Here is a 21,981-nt window from a genome sequence, read left to right as displayed (position 1 = left end):
ACAGTAAACTGCCAGAGGCCCTGGCCGATGGAAAAGGCCGTCTTCGGGCGAGCATCGGGAGCAAGCGGTACCTGCCAGTAGCCGCAGCGGAGGTCCAGGGAGCTGAACCAGGTCGACCCGGTGATGTAGTCCAGGGCGTCATCTATCCTCGGCAGGGGGTAGGAATCTTTCCGGGTGACCTCATTCAGCTTGCGGTAGTTGACGCAGAACCTCCACGAGCCGTCTTTTTTTTTAACCAGTACGGCTGGCGCCGACCACGGGCTCGCGGAGGGCTCAATCACCCCCGCTGCGGCCATCTCCCGGATCTTTTCCTCGGCGGCGGTCCGCTTGGCGTGGACCATGCGTCCTGGTGGGATGCGGATGGGCCGAGCGTCGCCGGTGTTGATCTCGTGTTGGACCAGGGCAGTGCGGGTGCAGTCCTCATCCCTCGCCGCAAAGAGGTCTTCGTTCTGGGCGAGTAGCTGCTGGAGCCGCTGCCGCTGGTCCTGATCGAGGCCCTCGCAGCTCCGCTGGAAGAGGTCCTCAACGGCACGCTTCGCTTCCACGCAACGCTCGGCCCCCGCCGCCGCCTTGTCTGGCCCCCCGGCCGACTCAGGGGCAGGATCCGGCACGCTCACTCCCCGGCTCGCAGGCCTGGTCTGCCCCGGCGACTGACGCCGCCGCCGCCGCCGCTGCCTCTTGTTCCCCCGGCTCCGGCAAGCCCGCGTCCCTTCGCCGGACCTGCCCTCCACCAGGTGCAGTCGCTCCCCCTGCCACACCAACTCCTGCCGGTCCAAGTCCAACCTGGCCCCCACTCGCTGCAGTAGGTCCAGCCCCAGAATGCAGTCCTCCTGGATGGGTGCAAGGTAGCAGGGGTGGCGCACCGTCGCTGCACCCAGACGGAAGGCAAGCACCCGTTTCCCCCGGACTGCAGCGAGCTGTCCCGTCACGGTCCTCAGCCGCAGGCTGGAGGCCTCCCATCCTGGGGGGTTGGTGCCCTCGGTGTCGGGGAGGACGCCCGGCCGAAGTAGGGTCACTGATGAACCGGTGTCGAGTAGGGCCAGGCAGGGTTGGTCCTCAATCCGGCAGTGGAGGTACAGGCCCCGGCTACAGCCGACTCGCCCCACGGTGGCGTGAGGGGCGCCGGTTTTTACAGCGCTCTCCGGAGCGGGGGTTGAGGTGTTCAAGGACGGCCTTCCCCGCGCTGAGCCGCCCCGTTCCCGTTTCCCGACGCCGATCGGGGAGAGCGAGGTTCGGGTGCCCGGCAGACCCGGGCTCGGTGTCCTCTTTTCCCGCAGCGGTCGCAAATCAGCGTGCGGGGCTGTTCCGCGGCGGTCGCTGCACGGGCTGGCTCCTCTTCCCCCTCGCTGGATTCCTCCGTCGCCGCCTCGGTCAGCCGGCAGGGCGCACTGCGTCTGCTGGCGCTGCCAGTCACCCCGAACACTACCTCAGCCCGTGTAGCAAGGGCCAAGGCCTGCTCCAGCGATGTTGGCGCGGCCAGCTGCACGTGGCGCCGCAGCTCCTCGGGCGAGAGGGCCTTGAGAAAGGCCTGGAGAGCCATCTCCCGCTGCGCCTCCCGGGGGAAAGTTGGGTATCCTCGGCGGGCGAGGAACATGACATCCGCGGCGACCGGGCCCAGTCGCTCTCCTGGTCGGCGCCGCCGCAGGGCCAGCCTCTCCCGCATCAGTTCCGGCGCCTCCTCTACACCGAAGCGCAGCTGGAGGGCTGCTGCCAGCGCCGTGTAGTCGCCTCTGTCCTCCTCCGGGACGTCCAGGAGCACCTGGCAGGCCGCTCCTTCCAGCGCCGCCGCCAGGTGGCCGGCCATCTCCGCCCGGCTCCAGCCATTCGTCCGGGCCGCGAGCTGGAACTGCGCCTTATAGGTCTCCCAAGGCGCCTCACCATCGTAGCGACCTGGTCGCACCCGCGCCGATGGGTGTGGGAATCGCTGATCGGCTCCGGCAGGGAGGGCATCCTCTCTCCGGGGCGGCCGCCCCAATTCCACTGGCGGGACCACTACTGGGTAGCCCTGGTAAGGGCTGTGGCCACCTGTCGCACCCAGGAGTTGCTCAGGCTCCCTATGTGCGCCGCCGATGGGTTCTGCGTCTTCCAGCGTCAGCCGGCGCTTTATGGAATCGGGTAGTGTCTGCCACGAGTTGTTCATTCTGCCCGCTTCTGACACCAATGTAGCGTATTGCAGGTTCTTTCTCAGAACTAAAGAACAGTGGAGACGCGATTAACCAAGCACTGGCTTTATTTTACAACCACACCAAAACCAAACACGGGATCTACACAAACATGAGGAGACTGACGAACACGTACACACATTTAGGGTGGTAATTACCTAACAACACACTCTACTTTTACAGGACTACACAGGGCACTAGAATTACTAGGACATTATTTACACAGGTAGGGTCAGCCGCTGGTCATCGTGCTGACCCTCAGACTCTTCCCGGCTACCACTCCCAGCATGCCCAGCGGTACTACGAGCGCCTAGGGGCGCTTCCTCCTTACCACCAGGCGAGGGCGTTACAAGTTTAACAAGTCCGCAAAGGATCGAGGAAAGGTTTATCGCCAGCTGAAAAGAGACACAGCGCTTCGGCTGTGGAGACTTGTTCGGCTGGCGTTCGGAGAGTCGCGTTTTTCAGAATTATATTGAGATCGTTTTCCACAGAGCTCAGATGTCAAAGCACAGCAGCAGCTCTCCACAGCGATCCTCTATAGCGCCCTTTCTCCCGCAGCCCCGTCCTCATTGGAAGGAAGCAAGAGTGAAAGGCTGAAGTGAAATAGAGCGGGGACGAAGGCAGTGAAGAGAGAGAACGTGGGAAGAAGAGAAAAACGCAAGGGAAAAAAAGCAGCGTCGTAAAAGAGGTGACGGAGCTGTCCTCTCAATAAGAAGGGTGCCAGCGAGCCTTGCTCTCGCTTACGGCCACACCCCCTTGAGCACGCCTGATCTCGTCTGATCTCGGAAGCTAAACAGGGATGGGCCTGGTTAGTAATTGGATGGGAGACCGCCTGGGAATACCAGGTGCTGTAAGCTTTTAAGCGCAGGAGGCGCCCTATCCCCGCTCGCTCGCTCATTCCCCTGTTCACACGTGCAGTGCGGCTTGTCCGTCTGTTTATTTGTCAGCTTTGGCGAGACACGGGTGCTTGTGTATTAGCGTGAGCGTTTTTTATTCTGATCATGAACAGTTTAACAAGTCCGCAAAGGATCGAGGAAAGGTTTATCGCCAGCTGAAAAGAGACACAGCGCTTCGGCTGTGGAGATTTGTTCGGTTCGCGTTCGGAGAGTCGCGTTTTTCAGAATTGTATTGAGATCGTTTTCCACAGAGCTCAGATGTCAAAGCACAGCAGCAGCTCTCCACAGCGATCCTCTATAGCGCCCTTTCTCCCGCAGCTCCGTCCTCATTGGAAGGAAGCAAGAGTGAAAGGCTGAAGTGAAATAGAGCGGGGACGAAGGCAGTGAAGAGAGAGAACGTGGGAAGAAGAGAAAAACGCAAGGGAAAAAAAGCAGCGTCGTAAAAGAGGTGACGGAGCTGTCCTCTCAATAAGAAGGGTGCCAGCGAGCCTTGCTCTCGCTTACGGCCACACCCCCTTGAGCACGCCTGATCTCGTCTGATCTCGGAAGCTAAACAGGGATGGGCCTGGTTAGTACTTGGATGGGAGACCGCCTGGGAATACCAGGTGCTGTAAGCTTTTAAGCGCAGGAGGCGCCCTATCCCCGCTCGCTCGCTCATTCCCCTGTTCACACGTGCAGTGCGGCTTGTCCGTCTGTTTATTTGTCAGCTTTGGCGAGACACGGGTGCTTGTGTATTAGCGTGAGCGTTTTTTATTCTGATCATGAACAGTTTAACAAGTCCGCAAAGGATCGAGGAAAGGTTTATCGCCAGCTGAAAAGAGACACAGCGCTTCGGCTGTGGAGATTTGTTCGGTTCGCGTTCGGAGAGTCGCGTTTTTCAGAATTGTATTGAGATCGTTTTCCACAGAGCTCAGATGTCAAAGCACAGCAGCAGCTCTCCACAGCGATCCTCTATAGCGCCCTTTCTCCCGCAGCTCCGTCCTCATTGGAAGGAAGCAAGAGTGAAAGGCTGAAGTGAAATAGAGCGGGGACAAAGGCAGTGAAGAGAGAGAACGTGGGAAGAAGAGAAAAACGCAAGGGAAAAAAAGCAGCGTCGTAAAAGAGGTGACGGAGCTGTCCTCTCAATAAGAAGGGTGCCAGCGAGCCTTGCTCTCGCTTATGGCCACACCCCCTTGAGCACGCCTGATCTCGTCTGATCTCGGAAGCTAAACAGGGATGGGCCTGGTTAGTACTTGGATGGGAGACCGCCTGGGAATACCAGGTGGTGTAAGCTTTTAAGCGCAGGAGGCGCCCTATCCCCGCTCGCTCGCTCATTCCCCTGTTCACACGTGCAGTGCGGCTTGTCCGTCTGTTTATTTGTCAGCTTTGGCGAGACACGGGTGCTTGTGTATTAGCGTGAGCGTTTTTTATTCTGATCAGGAACAGTTTAACAAGTCCGCAAAGGATCGAGGAAAGGTTTATCGCCAGCTGAAAAGAGACACAGCGCTTCGGCTGTGGAGACTTGTTCGGCTGGCGTTCGGAGAGTCGCGTTTTTCAGAATTGTATTGAGATCGTTTTCCACAGAGCTCAGATGTCAAAGCACAGCAGCAGCTCTCCACAGCGATCCTCTATAGCGCCCTTTCTCCCGCAGCTCCGTCCTCATTGGAAGGAAGCAAGAGTGAAAGGCTGAAGTGAAATAGAGCGGGGACGAAGGCAGTGAAGAGAGAGAACGTGGGAAGAAGAGAAAAACGCAAGGGAAAAAAAGCAGCGTCGTAAAAGAGGTGACGGAGCTGTCCTCTCAATAAGAAGGGTGCCAGCGAGCCTTGCTCTCGCTTACGGCCACACCCCCTTGAGCACGCCTGATCTCGTCTGATTTCGGAAGCTAAACAGGGATGGGCCTGGTTAGTACTTGGATGGGAGACCGCCTGGGAATACCAGGTGCTGTAAGCTTTAAAGCGCAGGAGGCGCTCTATCCCCGCTCGCTCGCTCATTCCCCTGTTCACACGTGCAGTGCGGCTTGTCCGTCTGTTTATTTGTCAGCTTTGGCGAGACACGGGTGCTTGTGTATTAGCGTGAGCGTTTTTTATTCTGATCATGAACAGTTTTACAAGTCCGCAAAGGATCAAGGAAAGGTTTATCGCCAGCTGAACAGAGACACAGCGCTTCGGCTGTGGAGACTTTATTAATAAGGCCCCTCAGTAGTTGAGATCTCTGTTATACCCATCTAGAAACATGCAATCAGCATGTTATTGCTGAAGCAATAGTCACAACATTATTCCACACCTGGGTGAGAAGCGGGTTATGATGACAGTCATGCTTTCTACACCTTATACTGAGCTCAGAAATGGACCAAGCGGACATCTCACGAGCAGATCCCTCCGCGTATAAGAAAGGCAACTTGTCTCAGCAAAAATACCACGGATTCACATCCAAAATATGATAAAAAGGCAAAAACCCCACACTTGGAATGCAAACGTACCCTAAAAAGGAAACACGGTTTTAAAACGAACTTTATTTTCCCCTGGAGAAACCTTTTTATGGACACACATCGCATCTATTACACATGTAGAACTAAATATAAAGATAAAACTTAATATAAGAAGTCATGACATATCACACATGATGAAGTCTGGTCCAGAATAAACAGTTTACACTGACCCACCTTTATTTACCCTGGTCACTCACTTCTATTAACTGTTTAACTGGGTAACAAATTAATATTTCAATTTGGGATCTACACCTGGGAGCCCTGAAATGTTGGCCAGAGGGGAGAAGCTGATATTCAGACGTGTGAATATATTAAAAAAAAGGATCTGATGTTGTTTTTCACCTGTCTAATCAAAGCTTGTTCAAAAATTATCTGATTATAGGACACACGAGTTTATAATCATACTCATTCCACTTTTTAACCCCGTATATATGCACAATATGAAACGTATATACACTAAATCTCACGTGTGTCTCCCATAATATACATTTCTTTACGAAAAATAGGAACACTTACTACAATTATCAACCCCCCATGACGAGGCAATATTTCATACCTTTGTTTCTTTGTGGGTTCAAAGTTCTGTCCTGTCGTTTCACACGTAATGTTTTGGTAGTTATCTCAATTTTCCTTTGCAATTATCTCCAAGATCATCATCAACTTTTTGTAAAACGCTATGCACAACTGATATTTAAAGAAAGTCCTGTACCAAAACGTCTTCGTAGGGAAAGACAACTTTTTTTCCTTACGTTAGTTGCTACACGGTTACTCAGAAAATCCATTAACCGCCTTTAAAAAAAAGTTTCGTTTTTTATTGTGGTTCACTGACATTTCTGTCACAATTCTGAGGGACCTCAAATAAAATTCACTTGCGGACGTTTAAAATAAAAAAAATGGCGTGTAATGTTGCGAAGGGCTACTGTTTTTTTTATAGTTTGTCGATTGTAAGGGACGTGGGCCGCGATAGAAATACTGGACGGGGTGGGAAAAGGTTTATTGATGGTTTATTGTACCGCAACGGTCACAATTGACTCACCAGCAAAGATGGCGCCGAGGCCACATCGACTCCCTCCCGCCCTGCCTCGCACCGAAGCTCGAGCTGCGGAGCGCGACGCCAAACCGCCGGTCCACGGGCGCGGGCGCCGGACATAGACGTCATAAACCCTTCCGAGGCGCAGGAATTATAGATCACTGTAGTTTCTTCTGGACCCGGGTTAGGGACAGTGTGCCCTCCGTGAGAGTCTTCTGAGGAAGCCAGTGTCTCATGGGTGTCCAGGCTTGGTACCATCTGTCCATCACAGGACACACAGACACACACACCCTGGACAGGACACCAGTCACTCACAGGACACACACACACACTCACACACCCTGAACAGGACACCAGTCCTTCACAGGACACACACACACAACCTGGATAGGACACCAGTCCCTCACAGGACACTCAGACACACACACTCACTCACACCCAGGACAGGAACCAGTCCATCACATGACAAACACACACTCACTCACACACCCTGGACAGGACAGCACTCCATCACAGGACACACACACACCAGGGCCAGTTTTCCCAGAAGCCAATTAGCCCAAAAGCCTGTCTTTGGACCCGGAGAACACAGAGAGAACATGCAGACTCCACACAGACAGCCCCCCGGGTCCAGACCCAAGCCCGGAGCCCCCCCGCGCTGAACCCCTCCGTACAGACGGCCGCACACAGCTCCGTTGTTCCCGATTCCCGAGGTGATCTGTTAAAAGAAGCCGGTGTGTTGCCTCCAGGTGACATTTCCTACTGTAGTCAGGACAGGAGGCTCTTCTGTACACAGAAGGGGGTGGGGGTGAGGAACAAGCCGCCCAGCCCTGTGGTTGAAGCCGATACCCCGGCTTCTCTCCAGACACAGCTGGGTGAGCTCCTCCAGTCAGTACAGGGGGCTCTACTGTACACAGAGGGTGGCGGGGGTGTGGAACAACTCCTTTGTTCGGGGCCTTGGGGCATTCTTGTTGTGAAAGGCGCTATATAAAAAAACTGAATTGAAATTGAATCTTACAGGTTTGGGTTTTTCGGAGATCTTGTCAGAGATCTTGTCTGACGTGCCATTTCAAAAACGTAACGACACTCCTCACGTCTGAGCGCCGCCTGTCTGTGACGTAACGTATGCTTACACAACCATGACGGTTTCATCATGGACAGCACGAAAGCCCGAAAAGTGGTTGACGTTTTAATTTGGCAACGCCACGATGGATCCCAGTTTTTTTTTTATTTTGGGGGCCAAAGAGGACAAAAAAGGAAACGTCCGGAGGTGGATCGATGGTAATCTCTGCGGTTGTTCTGATGTTCTGGAAAAAACAAAACAAAAAAAAAACGGCTCGCTTGCCCGGTCGTGTAGTGTTTCCACACCCCACGCAAATCAACTTCTCTTCGCCCCCGGGGGCTCGTCGCCCGCCGCACCCCTCTCACGTGATAGGGGCTTCCCCCGGCTTTGACGTACTTACCCCACCCCCTTCGGCCAACATCATACCGAAGGTCGCGCTTCGGGCCGCGGCGATGTTGACGGACTGTCTTGTAGCGTGAGAAGGGTTTAAATTTCGACTTAAGGAGTTGCCCATCGTTATATTTCGCGAGGTATCATACGGGGGGAAAAAGAACATTTATATTTATCAACCTACTAGTAATACTGGGTGGATGTCACGTTCCCCAAAGTTCAGTGCCTCTCTCTAATAAAGTAGAAACGCGACATTAAACTCCGTTCGAAACGGGAGAAATCACCAGGACACGATACAACGTCCGGAAAAGAAAAAAAGAACTCCTATTCCCATTTGTAATGACCCCGTCGTGTTTTTCCCGGTGTGCGCTTACCTTTCGGAGACCGTTTCTCTCTGGTGTTGTTTTGCTGTTGGAATAAATGCCGAGGTGACCCTTCTGTGTGGAGTCTGCGTGTTCTCTCCAGCGGGTCGTTTCCTCCACCGCAGGGGCTGGTCGAACCGGGGTCTCCCAATCGTCACAGAAGTGTGTGTCGTTTTGGGTGGTGGTGGGGGGGTGCATCGGGGATACTGCGCCCCGAGGGGGTGACCTCTCACCTTACTCCGGACGAAGGGAGAAGACCTGTACCTTCACGAGTCCGGGTTGTGAAAACTTCTTCTGGCAGTTCAAAACGTTTCGAAGGGACTACAGCGCTACCCTGTTTTCCATTCCTATCGTGTATTATTAGACAGTCATAAGTATCTGTACTGATCACAGAGTCCCCCTCTCACTGCCAGGACAGGAGCCCAGTGCAGCACGAATAAAAATAATAATTAATAAGTCTGGACTCTCCACTCAGAGCTCCTCCCAGGTCAGGGGGATCCCCTCCAGCCCCCCCAGTATGCAGCCCCTACCTGGATGATGCTCCAGTCCGCTCAGCACACAGCAGCTCTCAGTGGGGAGGAGAGCAGAGGGATGGAGCCAGTTCAGAGAGGGGGGTGATTAGGAGGCCATGATGGGTCAAGACCAGGGGGGGAATCAGGCCAGGACACTGGGATAACACCCCTACTCTTCTCCAGAAACACCCCGGGATTGTTAACAAGCACAGAGAGTCAGGACCTCGGTTTTACGTCTCATCCTAAGGACGGCGCCTGTTTACAGTCCAGTGTCCCCCGTCACTATACTGGGGCATCAGGACCCACACAGACTGCAGGGTGAGAGCGCCCCCTGCTGGCCCCACTCACACCTCTCCCAGCAGCAACCTTAGGGGGGGGGAGGAAAAAAACAAAAGCTAAACAGATTGATGCTTAACAAAAGGTCATCAGTCCAGTCTGGGGCCCCTCAGCTTCAGTCCAGACCAGTCTGGGGCCCCTCAGCTTCAGTCCAGTCTGGGGCCCCTCAGCTTCAGTCCAGTGCAGTCTGGGGTCCCTCAGCTTCAGTCCAGACTGGGGTCCCTCAGCATCGGTCCAGCACAGTCTGGGGTCCCTCAGCTTCAGTCCAGCACAGACTGGGGTCCCTCAGCTTCGGTCCAGTCTGGGGTCCCTCAGCTTTGGTCCAGCACAGACTGGGGTCCCTCAGCTTCGGTCCAGTCTGGGGTCCCTCAGCTTCGGTCCAGCACAGCCTGAGGTCCCTCAGCTTTGGTCCAGTCCAGTCTGGGGCCTCTCAGCTCCAGTCTAGTCCAGTCTGGGGCCCCTCAGCTCCAGTCCAGTCCAGTCTGGTGTCCCTCAGCTCCAGTGCTGTCCAGTCTGGGGTCCCTCAGCTTCAGACCAGCACAGTCTGGGGTCCCTCAGCTTCGGTCCAGCATAGACTGGGGTCCCTCAGCTTCGGTCCAGCACAGTCTGGGGTCCCTCAGCTTCAGTCCAGACTGGGGTCCCTCAGCTTCGGTCCAGCACAGTCTGGTGTCCCTCAGCTCCTGTCCAGTCCAGTCTGGGGTCCCTCAGCTTCGGTCCAGCACAGTCTGGGGTCCCTCAGCTTCGGTCCAGTCTGGTGTCTCTCAGCTCCGGTCCAGTCCAGTCTGGGGTCCCTAGGCTGCAGTCCAGTCGTCTGGGTCCCTCAGCTCCGGTCCAGTCCAATTCAGTCCAGTCCAGTCCAGATCTTAGCAGGCACAGAACCAGGAAAGGAACCTGGAAAGAATATTGTTATTGCAGGTGTGAGGGACACAGACACAGACGTCACCATGACATCAAACAGCAAGAGGAGACTCCTCCTTGAATCACAGACACGACCGGGCGGCGCCCCCCTGTCTGCTCACCTGCACCTCCTCTTCCTCTTCTTGTCCTTCCCGGCAGCCTGCTCCTCCTCTCCCTCGCTCTTCCTCTCCTGACCCACGGTCTCCGCCGCCTCCATCGGCTCGTCCTGATCATCTGTCTCCACCGACACGCAGCTCAGAGAGTTTAAAAAGACGCACCAGCGCTTCTGAAGCAGAGACAGGAGAGTCACATTAAGAGTCGGACTGGACACTCCAGTACATGAACACTGCACTGGGAGAGAAGGGTTGATACAGACACACTGACTGGACACTCCAGGACATGAACACTGCACTGAGAGAGAGAGGGGTTCATACACACACACTGACTGGACACTCCAGTACATGAACACTGCACTGAGAGAGAGAGAGGTTCATACAGACACACTGACTGGACACTCCAGTACATGAACACTACACTGAGAGAGAGAGGGGTTCATACAGACACACTGACTGGACACTGGACAGGAGTAAAGAGAGGATCAGAGCATTACCCACCTTCTTTTTCTTCTGTCTCACAGGAGGTGGTGATTGGACCTCCTCCAGCTGGAGTCCGAGGAGGGAGAGAGGGGGCAGGAGAGGGACAGCACAGGGAGAGAAAGAGAGAGACAGGTGAGTCAAGTGTCCCAAGAGTACAGAGACTCTGCTGAGATCACACTCGCAGTGAGTGACACCGACACTAACCAGCCTCAGGACAGCACTGCTAGAGCACCACAACCCAGACTCAACCACATCACAGCACAGATCAAACAGCAATATCTCACACATTGGGACACACACACACAAATACAACATAAACTGGAATGCTACAGAACCTTAAACAGACAATACACACTAGCTGAATATTTGACCAAAATAAAAAATAACAAACAGAAACAGACCCTGACGAAGTACAGGCTCAGTGACCACAACTTGGCCATAGAAACTGGGCGACACAGGCAGACCTGGCTGCCCAGAGAGGACAGGCTGTGCTCCCACTGCCAGCGGGGAGAAATAGAGACAGAGGTGCACTTCCTACTGCACTGTGACAGATACTCTGGGATTAGAGAAACATTCTTCCCGAAATTCAGAAATCTAATCCCAGAGTTCCCACACCTGCCAGAATCACAACGGGTCCCAATCCTACTGGGAGAGGGAGGAGGGAACTCAGTTGATCTGGCAGCCCAGTATGTGATCTCCTGTCACAGCCTGAGGAACAGTGAGTCTGTCTCCCAATAATGCTCCAGCCGCCTACAGTATATGTCAATATTTTATAATATGTCTTTGTTGTAAATGTCTGTAACATGTCTGCTTTACGCAGAGAGTGGCGGGGGTTGGATATCAAGGCCTGACGATACCGCATTATGCAGAGAGTGGAGGGGTGGGATGTCAGGGCCTGACGACACTGCTTTATGCAGAGAATGGAGGGGTGGGTGTCAGGGCCATACGACACTTCTTTATTCAGAGAGTGGAGGGGGTGGGATGTCAGGGCTAGATGACACTGCTTTACACAGAGAGTGGAGAGGTGGGTGTCAAGGCTATACGACAGTGCTTTCCGCAGAGAGTGGTGGGGGTGTGATGTCAGGGCCATAGGACAGTGCTTTACACAGAGAGTGGTGGGGGTGGGATGTCAGGGCCATATGACACTGCTTTACACAGAGAGTGGCGGGGCTAGGATGTCAGTGCCATATGACACTGCTTTACACAGAGAGTGGTGGGGGTGGGATGTCAGGGCTTGACGACACTGCTTTATGCAGAGAGTGGAGGGGTGGGATGTCAGGGCTATACGACATTTCTTTACGCAGGGAGTGGCAGGGGTGGGATGTCAGGGCCTGACGATACTACTTTACACAGTTAGTGGTGGGGATGGGATGTCAGGGCCATACGACACTTCTTTACGCAGAGAGTGGCAGGGCTTGACGACACTGCTTTATGCAAAAAATGGAGGGGTGGGTGTCAGGGCTATATGACAGTGCTTTCCGCAGAGAGTGGTGGGGGTGTGATGTCAGGGCCATACAGCAGTGCTTTACACAGAGAGTGGTGGGGGTGTGATGTCAGGGCTTGACAACACTGCTTCATGTAGAGAGTGGAGGGGAGGGTTTCAGGGCCATAAAACACTGCTTTATGCAGAGAGTGGAGGGATTGGTGTCAGGGCCATATGACACTACTTTACACAGAGAGTGGTGGGAGTGGGATGTCAGGCCCTGACGACACTGCTTTATTCAAAGAGTGGAGGGGTGGGTGTCAGGGCTATACGACAGTGCTTAATGCAGAGAGTGGAGGGTTGGGTGTCAGGGCTATACGACAGTGCTTTCCGCAGAGAGTGGTGGGGGTGTGATGTCAGAGCCATACGACACTTCTTTACGCAGGGAGTGGCAGGGGTGGGATGTCAGGGCCTGACGATACTTATTTACGCAGAGAGTGGCAGGGGTGGGATGTCAGGGCCTGAAGATACTGCTTTTCTCAGAGAGCGGAGGAGGTGGGATACGACCTCTCAGTGGGGCCAGCAGGGGGCACTCACCCTGCGGTCTGTGTGGGTCTTAATGCCCCAGTGTAGAGACGGGTGACACGATCTGGCCCACCAGCGACGAGCAGGTTACCAGATCTAGACAAAGGGAGCAACTCTTAGTCGTATGAGCTTAGTCACACATCGCAGCGATTAAAAAAACAAAACAAACATATTATGTCTGTTACTAACGACTTTTTTTTCCTACATTGAAAGTCACTTTCCCGGGTGATTTTCTAGCACGACTGGGGCTCTTCATTTCTCCTCGGTGTCTCATCGCGGGCGGATTTGAAACAGACCACAGAAGGTGGTCACACACTATATTATTATTTAGAGACAGGCTCACTGTCTGTATCTCAGGCTGGGACAGTAAATCACACTGTATTATTATTATTATTAATATTATTGAGAGTCTGGCTCACTGTTCCCCAGGCTGGGACAGGAGATCACATACTGTATTATTATTGAGAGACAGGCTCACTGTTCCTCAGGCTGGGACAGGAGATCCCACACTGTATTATTATTATTGAGAGACAGGCTTACTCTCTGTTCCTCAAGCTGAGACAGGACATCACATACTATATTATTATTGATTGACAGGCTCACTGTTCCTCAGGCTGGGACAGGAGATAACACACTGTATTATTATTATTGAGAGACGGGCTCACTGTCTGTTCCTCAGGCTGGGACAGGAGATCACACACTGTATTATTATTATTGAGAGACAGGCTCACTGTCTGTTCCTCAGGCTGGGACAGAGGATCACACACTGTATTATTATTATTTAGAGAGAGGCTCACTGTCTGTTCCTCAGAGTTGGACAGGAGATCCCACACTGAATTAATATTATTGAGAGACAGGCTCACTGTCTGTTCCTCAGGCTGGGACAGAGGATCACACACTGTATTATTATTATAGAGAGACAAGCTCACTGTATGTTCCCCAGGCTGGGTCAGGAGCTCACACAGTATTATTATAATTATTGAGAGACAGTCTCACTGTCTGTTCCTCAGTCTGGGACAGGAGATTACACACTGTATTATTAGTATTGAGAGACAGGCTCACTGTCTGTTCCCCAGGCTGGGACAGGAGATAACACTGTATTATTATTGAGAGACAAACTCACTGTCTGTTCCTCAGGCTGGGACAGTAGGTCACACTGTATTATTATTATTGAGAGTGTGGCTCACTGTTCCCCAGGCTGGGACAGGAGATCCCACACTGTATTATTATTATTTAGAGACAGGCTCACTGTCTTTTCCTCGGTCTGGGACAGATGGTCACACACTGTATTATTATTGAGACAGGCTCACTGTCTGTTCCTCAGGCTGGGACAGTAGATCACATTGTATTATTATTATTAATATTATTGAGAGTCTGGCACACTGTTCCCCAGGCTGGGACAGGAGATCCCACACTGTATTATTATTATTGAGAGACAGGCTTACTCTCTGTTCCTCAAGCTGAGACAGGACATCACATACTGTATTATTATTGATTGACAGGCTCACTGTTCCTCAGGCTGGGACAGGAGATCACACACTGTATTATTATTATTGAGAGACAGTCTCACTGTCTGTTCCTCAGTCTGGGACAGGAGATTACACACTGTATTATTATTATTGAGAGACAAACTCACTGTCTGTTCCTCAGGCTGGGACAGTAGGTCACACTGTATTATTATTATTATTGAGAGTCTGGCTCACTGTTCCCCAGGCTGGAACAGGATATCCCACACTGTATTATTATTATTTAGAGACAGACTCACTGTCTTTTCCTCGGTCTGGGACAGATGGTCACACACTGTATTATTATTGAGACAGGCTCACTGTCTGTTCCTCAGGCTGGGACAGTAGATCACGTTGTATTATTATAATTAATATTATTGAGAGTCTGGCACACTGTTCCCCAGGCTGGGACAGGAGATCCCACACTGTATTATTATTATTTTGAGACAGGCTCACTGTTTGTTCCTCAGGCTGGGACAGGAGATCAGACACTGTATTATTATTATAGTGAGACAGGCTCACTGTATATTCCCCAGGCTGGGACAGGAGGTCATATATTATATTATTATTATAGAGAGACAGGCTCACTGTATGTTCCACAAGCTGAGACAGGAATTCACACTGTATTATTATTATTGAGAGACAGACTCACTATCTTTTCCTCAGTCTGGGACAGTTGGTCACATACTGTATTATTATTACTGAGAGTCTGGCTCACTGTTCCCCTGGCTGGGACAGGAGATCACACACTGTATTATTATTATTGAGAGACAGGCTTACTCTCTGTTCCACAGGCTGAGACAGGACATCACATATTGTATTATTATTATTGATTGACAGGCTCACTGTTCCTCAGGCTGGGGCAGGAGATAACACACTGTATTATTATTATTGAGAGACGGGCTCACTGTCTGTTCCTCTGGCTGGGACAGGGGATCACACACTGTATTATTTTTATTGAGAGACAGGCTCACTGTCTGTTCCTCAGGCTGGGACAGAGGATCACACACTGTATTATTTTTATTGAGAGACAGGCTCACTGTCTGTTCCTCAGGCTGGGACAGAGGATCACACACTGTATTATTATTGAGAGACAGGCTGGCTGACTGTCTGTTCCTCAGGCTGGGACAGGACATCCCACACTGTATTACTATTATTGACAGATAGGCTCACTGTGTCTTCGCTTGGGCTTGAACAGGAGATCACACACTGGATTATTATTATTGAGAGACAGGCTCACTGTCTTTTCCTCAGGCTGGGACAGGAGGACATACACTGTATTATTATTATTGAGAGACAGTCTCACTGTCTGTTCCTCAGGCTGGAGCAGGAGATCACATACTGTAATATTATTATTGATTGACAGGCACACTGTTCCTCAGGCTGGGACAGGAGATAACACACTGTATTATTATTATTGAGAGACGGGCTCACTGTCTGTTCCTCTGGCTGGGACAGGGGATCACACACTGTATTATTTTTATTGAGAGACAGGCTCACTGTCTGTTCCTCAGGCTGGGACAGAGGATCACACACTGTATTATTTTTATTGAGAGACAGGCTCACTGTCTGTTCCTCAGGCTGGGACAGAGGATCACACACTGTATTATTATTGAGAGACAGGCTGGCTGACTGTCTGTTCCTCAGGCTGGGACAGGACATCCCACACTGTATTACTATTATTGACAGATAGGCTCACTGTGTCTTCGCTTGGGCTTGAACAGGAGATCACACACTGGATTATTATTATTGAGAGACAGGCTCACTGTCTTTTCCTCAGGCTGGGACAGGAGGACATACACTGTATTATTATTATTGAGAGACAGTCTCACTGTCTGTTCCTCAGGCTGGAGCAGGAGATCGCACCCTGTATTATTATTATTGACAGATAGGCACACTGTGTCGTCGTTTGGGCTGGGACAGGAGATCACACACTGTATTATTATTGCTGAGAGAGAGGCTCACTGTCTGTTCCTCAGACTGGGACAGGAGATCACACACTGTATTATTAGTATTGAGAGACAGGCTCTCTGTCTGTTCCTCAGGCTGGGACAAGAGATCACACACTGTATTATTATTATTGTGAAACAGGCTCACGGTTTTTTTTCCCGGGCTGGGAGAGAAGATCACACTGTATTATTATTATTATTGAGAGACATGCTCACTGTTTGTTCCTCAGACTGGGACAGGACATCCCACACTGTATTACTATTATTGACAGATAGGCTCACTGTGTCTTCGCTTGGGCTTGAACAGGAGATCACACACTGGACGCGGAGCCGATCATTTGCAATTGGGCTGTGCCGACAGACCAGGACGAGCTCTGTCGGCTCAAAAGCAGCGCAGGACCTGCAAGAACAACAGAAAGATTAGCATCCAGCGGGGGCTTCATAGTGAGCCCAAGATCTCATCAAGAATCGGCTCCAGCAACAGGGCTGGGCGCATTGTTCCATTCTCCGACCACTCTCGGTGTAAACAAGTCCCTCCTGGTCTCTGCTTGAATTGCACTTTCCTGCGTTTGCTTTGGTGTAACTGGCTTCCCCTGCATGGGCGAATGTGTAGAAGATCCTTAGTAAGTCATTGAAGAAAACCGAGAAGAGGTCGGAGTGGCCTCTGTCGTTCATCAACAATCCAGTCAGGCAGTACTCCTCTGTAAAGCGCCGTTCGTTCACATCGATTGGCTTTTTTTTGCCTTCATTCGTACAAGTAGTAAAAGCAGACGCCCCTATTCTGCCGTGACTCGGTTGCGGCTACAACGCAAAGTACTGACCACTATACGATCACGGCGAGTTAACGAGACACACGTGGCAGGGCGGAAAAGGTGTGCTCTCTTCGTGTGACATAATTCGGAAAAGTCCTGACGTTGCATTTCAACTGAGCCCCAGTATACATCGACCCTTCGACACTCTGAGTGACAACTCTCTTGCGTGTTTTCTCATATTTATGTAGTTTGCTTGCATGATGCCCGGAACAGCGGGGTTGTGTGTTCCCATATGGTCTAGCGGTTAGGATTCCTGATTTTCACCCAGGCGGCCCGGGTTCGACTCCCGGTATGGGAACGTGTCCGTTCTGCCTCCTGCTTTCCAAAAGATCAGCACCGTGTACGAAAGAGCCGCATTAAAACCGCTCGAACGTGCAAAACGTGCGAGAAGAGGGGGCGCTTGTTTCCAACCGAAACTTCTCGCGTGTGAGACGAGCTGATCATCGCTGTGGTAGTGTTACTCTGGTAGACAGGGCTGACCTTCGGCAATAGGATTTATACTCTCCAAGATGATATTTGCACTTTCTGGAGAGGCGATTTTCTCCACTTCAGTAGCCCGATTTCGTCGATTGCGTGGAGAGGGCTGTAGAATGTGGCGCCGCCTTTCCTGCTCCATCCATGACAGGCGTGCTGGTCTCTGGAGAGAGAGCACGGTCCATCAGCGCACTCCAATAAAGGCACTGGAAGCAGCTGAATCGCATTGGCGAAGCTCAGCACTGGGCCGCTGGGCACGTCTTACCACCGTTTCCGTAGTGTAGTGGTTATCACGTTCGCCTCACACGCAAAAGGTCCCCGGTTCGAAACCGGGCGGGAACAGTCTTCTTTTGTCGCCACGCACAAAAGGGGATTGGGGATTCGCCTAGCGCTGTGATCGAACAGACCCACTCACCTCTTAGTGTGGCGGGATCTGCACAGTGCATGTCGCAGCGCATCCTGCTTTCACTTCAATGCGCGTCCTGATGTACCCCGGTCTCCCGCGTGACAGGTGGGGACACGTGACAGGTCCTATACTAACGAGGAAGACATCGCTCTCTCCGACCCCCGGCATCATGTCCCGACCCACCGTGCTGGAAGCCGACGCGTGCTGTGATTCCTTTACGGAGCAGAAATGACAACCGAGGAGCCGAGAGATCATTTCAGCATTTCGCGTCTGAACGGAAAACACAGACGACCAACTCGGAATGATTTGCCTTTGACGCTTATCAAAGCGTTCTTTGTGCATCGAACAGACCCACTCACCTCTTATTGTGGCGGGATCTGCACAGTGCATGTCGCAGCGCTTCCTGCTTTCACTTCAATGTGCTTCCTGATGTCGAGTCGTGTGCCGTGCGGAGGCTCTGAAAGCGCGAGCAATGAAAAGGTGCACGGCGCTGTGGAAAGAAACACAGAGAAGTGAAAGCAAAAGGAGGTAGAAAGCTCCTGACAGCCGCTTCCTCTTCCCCCCCTTGCATTTTTCCCGTCTTGTTGTGCTAGCTGACAACGGCATGAAGAGGAAAACGGAGAAACCGTTTTTTATTTGAACAACAAAAATAAATATTATACAAAAAAGAGCACATGTGACGTATCAATAACATCGTCAGGGGCACGTGCTATAATCCAACTACACTTTCTGAAAATTCTACTGTCCAGACAAATGTACATGCTGATCTGCACTGAGCTGCTCAATTGAAATCCAGAAGGCAACACAGCCGCGCTCCTATACCAAGAGCCAAACCTGGACCGCCTGGGTAAAAAAACAGGAAACCTAAGCACTTATCCATAGTGACAGCTTTTGAAAAGGAGCTCTAATATTCACAAATACGAAGACAAGGTTTAAAATACTCCATAGGTTTAAAATTCAGGAATATGAATGGTCAATTGTTTACAATTGGAGCTTTTATGTTTCGTATGATTTAGTGACTTTTTTTACAACATGTAGAAAAAAACAGCACACCTAAATGACAAAGCCTTAGAACTACAGAGAAAAACAAATTGCGTTTAAAGTAAGTTTAAAGGCTCGAGATAACAGTGCAATATAAACGCAAATGTTTGTCGTCTTTGTGGCGCTTACTTTTTGTTGCTTTATCGAATTTCATGCAGTTTATTTCTGACATAAGACATAACAAGCTTGTGTATTTATGAAAAAAAAGCAGGGCAACAATTTACGTTAAATGCACATATAGTAAATGTATTTTCTCATATAATGGTGTGCTTTTTTGTATAAAAATCGTTCATGAATGGTTTAACAGACACTTTGCATGATTAAAAAAATATATTTATGAATCTTAATGTTTTATACAATAACGTTTTATTGTGAACATCGGCCCTGTTTATCAATATCACCAGTACAGTTCTGGATTTTATTCTGCCTTCCTACGCACATATGAATTTCCTTTCACTCAACAGCTCGCATGTGTGGTACTGTAGCTTATTAGCGCCAGGGAGAAAAAGAACGTCGTTGGCTTTTAAATGATGAACCATTTGCGTTTATACAAAATGACAAAACGTTGTCGCTGACATTTGGCCATACTCTGTTTAAACACCTGTTGTTTTCTCTAATATTGGCTCCTGTGCTTCGGACCATTTATGAGAGGAGAAGACACTGAAAAAGTCGTGAGAAAGTGGATTTTACACCTGTGCCAGTGCTGTAGTGGTATCATACAGACGCCCATACAAATCCATCACAAGCTGGAAGCTCTGGAAGGCAACATAAAAGATTGCTCTGTCTGTTGGTGGATGAGGTATGCTCGTTTTTTTCAATGTAAAATGTAATGTACAAAGATCAAATTTGATTCAAAATCCACGAGAGGAAGGGAAGATATCACTTAAAAAAATAAGAACTGAATATTTGGATCCGGGACCTCATACTTATCAAATTATTAAAATAATACTTATTAAAATATCAGATTGTGTTTCTGCAACATTTCGTGCACAGGACGCCGTATTTAACAATAAAAAAACAGTCACAACGAGGGCTTTACACGCAGTCCGGGGTATTTTCCCCTTTTATATTTTTGCCACTTTATATCGAACCTGTTACACTCCCAAAAGTGCAGAGTAGCTTGTAAATAAAAATGTACAATTCACCGCTGGTATAAACAGATGTGGGCCTTGTTTGCCTTTGTAAGCATTTGTTTAAAAAATAAGTTCACAATACGTTAAAAACACAAAAAAACACAAATTTAATCATATAACGATACAAACTCAATACCAAATCATTATGCCAATTAAGTACCTATCCTTTGAAAACAGAGAACACCTTTATATCTACAAAAAAAAACGTGACATTTGTGTATACTTTTGAATTACAATGCAGGCAGAGTAGTCCTCTGAATTCAAAGATCAGATTTTGGCCAAAACAAGACAATCAGACGGGAGTTGAATTCGGAACAAGAGCCTCTGCTTCGTGGTTTATTGAGCTTTTGATCAACGTCTGAGTTAAAAAAAATTGCTATTTCAACTCTTTGATTGAAGTACACAAGAAACACATTCCTCCAAGCCAGAGTCAAACCAGCAACCTAAGGATTCTTCATTATTGCCACTACAGTCCTCTGCTCTATCAACTGAGCTATCTGTTTCTGGCACATACTGCCCAATGTTGTGCAATGTTTTGGGTGATTTAAATCACAGTTCGACATCAGGTTTTCAACTCGTTTCCTTAGTCTTGTTTACCTTGAATTTAAGCCACGAATCAGGTTTCTACAGTATGAGCTTCTGGAGATATTACAAAATGTTTGATGGGGCATCAATCATTCCAGGCGGATATTGACACCTTTTTTTCTCGAGGGATCATATTAAACATTTCATTAGGATCGAGAGGAGGATCGCCATGAGACACAAAACAGTTTCTTTCTGTCTTTCTTAGAAAGTAGCATTTGTGCTACATTAATAATATTTTCGTGGAATATAGAAGTTGTCATTTTTAAAACTTATATTTGAATCAAAATGTGGTTTTGAGTTAAATATTAGCGTGTTCATGGAATTAGTTTGTGTTTGTCATTACTATATATATATAGCCATGTTACCAGAATTTGTAGCTGAAGTTTAATACTTGTGTTTTTTATGATGATTAGCCATTTGTTTATTACAATATTGTATAAAATGCATAATTTGAACTATATATTTTTCAGGGGTGAATAATTGTATATTCTCAGAATAAATTTCTAGACCAAATCATTGGCTTGATTTACTAGTTTCTACAACTATGAGACCTATCTTTGATGTATAATAGACCTTTAACTATATAGGTATAATAGTCCTCTAAATGTTTCCGTATAATAAAACTCCAACCATTTATGTATAATGGACATACTGTATAATCAGAGATGTGTAATTGACGTATAATGATATACGTATATTAAAATTTCATTCTAGACCAATTACGGACCACATTTATACATCTAAGGTATGTGTTTAATCAATGTACTGTACATGAGGAAAATAAAGCATATGCTCAGTAGAGGGGTTGTCATATTTTGTCTGTTAATCAAACATAAACAACAATTATGGACAACCATTTTTTGCCAAGGTTGTGAATATTATAATGCCTTTAAAGTCACGTTTAAACTTTCTGTAAAATTAAAAAAAAAACACAGAAATACAAGCGGGCACTGATTTGTGTTCACGATACTCAAATGTAACAAATCCTGCTCTGGAAATTGTCTCTTCTCCCCTTGTGAGCCACAATCCCACCAAAAGGTCTCTGTGTGTCTCTGTTTGGGAGATGTCAAGATGCTGAGCCTGTGCTGTGCTTCAGTGGCAGGTGTAGAAGACACGCTGTTGTACACGGAATGCAAATTGAGCTCCTTGGACATGAAAACTGACAGATGGTTAAACCTTCTCTCAATAAACAGGAGATCCTGTGTCCGAAGTCCTGAGGTGTCTTTCTTCCTGTCTTGTCATACAGAATGTATCATTAAGGACGGCCACATATGGCTTGATTTTGTTAAATGCAAGTATTTATTTCCTTTCTTGGAACCACTTGTTTTTCGAGAATTTCTAACAATTTGTGAAATAT

General features: G+C 49.5%; 5 non-coding genes and 1 pseudogene across 5 annotated transcripts; all 6 read left to right on the top strand.

Moving 5' to 3' along the window:
- The first annotated feature begins 2,900 nt into the window (after positions 1-2,900).
- On the top strand, positions 2,901-3,019 carry LOC138217244 (5S ribosomal RNA). The gene has a single exon (XR_011180956.1). It is a non-coding gene; the product is annotated as a 5S ribosomal RNA (ribosomal RNA).
- A 537-nt stretch (positions 3,020-3,556) lies between these two features.
- On the top strand, positions 3,557-3,675 carry LOC138244161 (5S ribosomal RNA). The gene has a single exon (XR_011192775.1). It is a non-coding gene; the product is annotated as a 5S ribosomal RNA (ribosomal RNA).
- Positions 3,676-4,212: 537 nt separating this feature from the next.
- On the top strand, positions 4,213-4,331 carry LOC138217726 (5S ribosomal RNA; annotated as a pseudogene).
- Positions 4,332-4,868: 537 nt separating this feature from the next.
- On the top strand, positions 4,869-4,987 carry LOC138216669 (5S ribosomal RNA). The gene has a single exon (XR_011180381.1). It is a non-coding gene; the product is annotated as a 5S ribosomal RNA (ribosomal RNA).
- Positions 4,988-17,211: 12,224 nt separating this feature from the next.
- Positions 17,212-17,283, top strand: trnae-uuc (transfer RNA glutamic acid (anticodon UUC)). Its single transcript has one exon. It is a non-coding gene; the product is annotated as a tRNA-Glu (tRNA).
- Positions 17,284-17,728: 445 nt separating this feature from the next.
- On the top strand, positions 17,729-17,801 carry trnav-cac (transfer RNA valine (anticodon CAC)). Its single transcript has one exon. It is a non-coding gene; the product is annotated as a tRNA-Val (tRNA).
- Positions 17,802-21,981: the final 4,180 nt, after the last annotated feature.

Source organism: Lepisosteus oculatus, chromosome 14 (genome assembly GCF_040954835.1).
Source record: "Lepisosteus oculatus isolate fLepOcu1 chromosome 14, fLepOcu1.hap2, whole genome shotgun sequence".
Lineage (NCBI taxonomy): Eukaryota > Metazoa > Chordata > Actinopteri > Semionotiformes > Lepisosteidae > Lepisosteus > Lepisosteus oculatus.
Note: the sequence above shows the minus strand (reverse complement) of the source record. Positions and strands in the feature narration are given on the sequence as shown.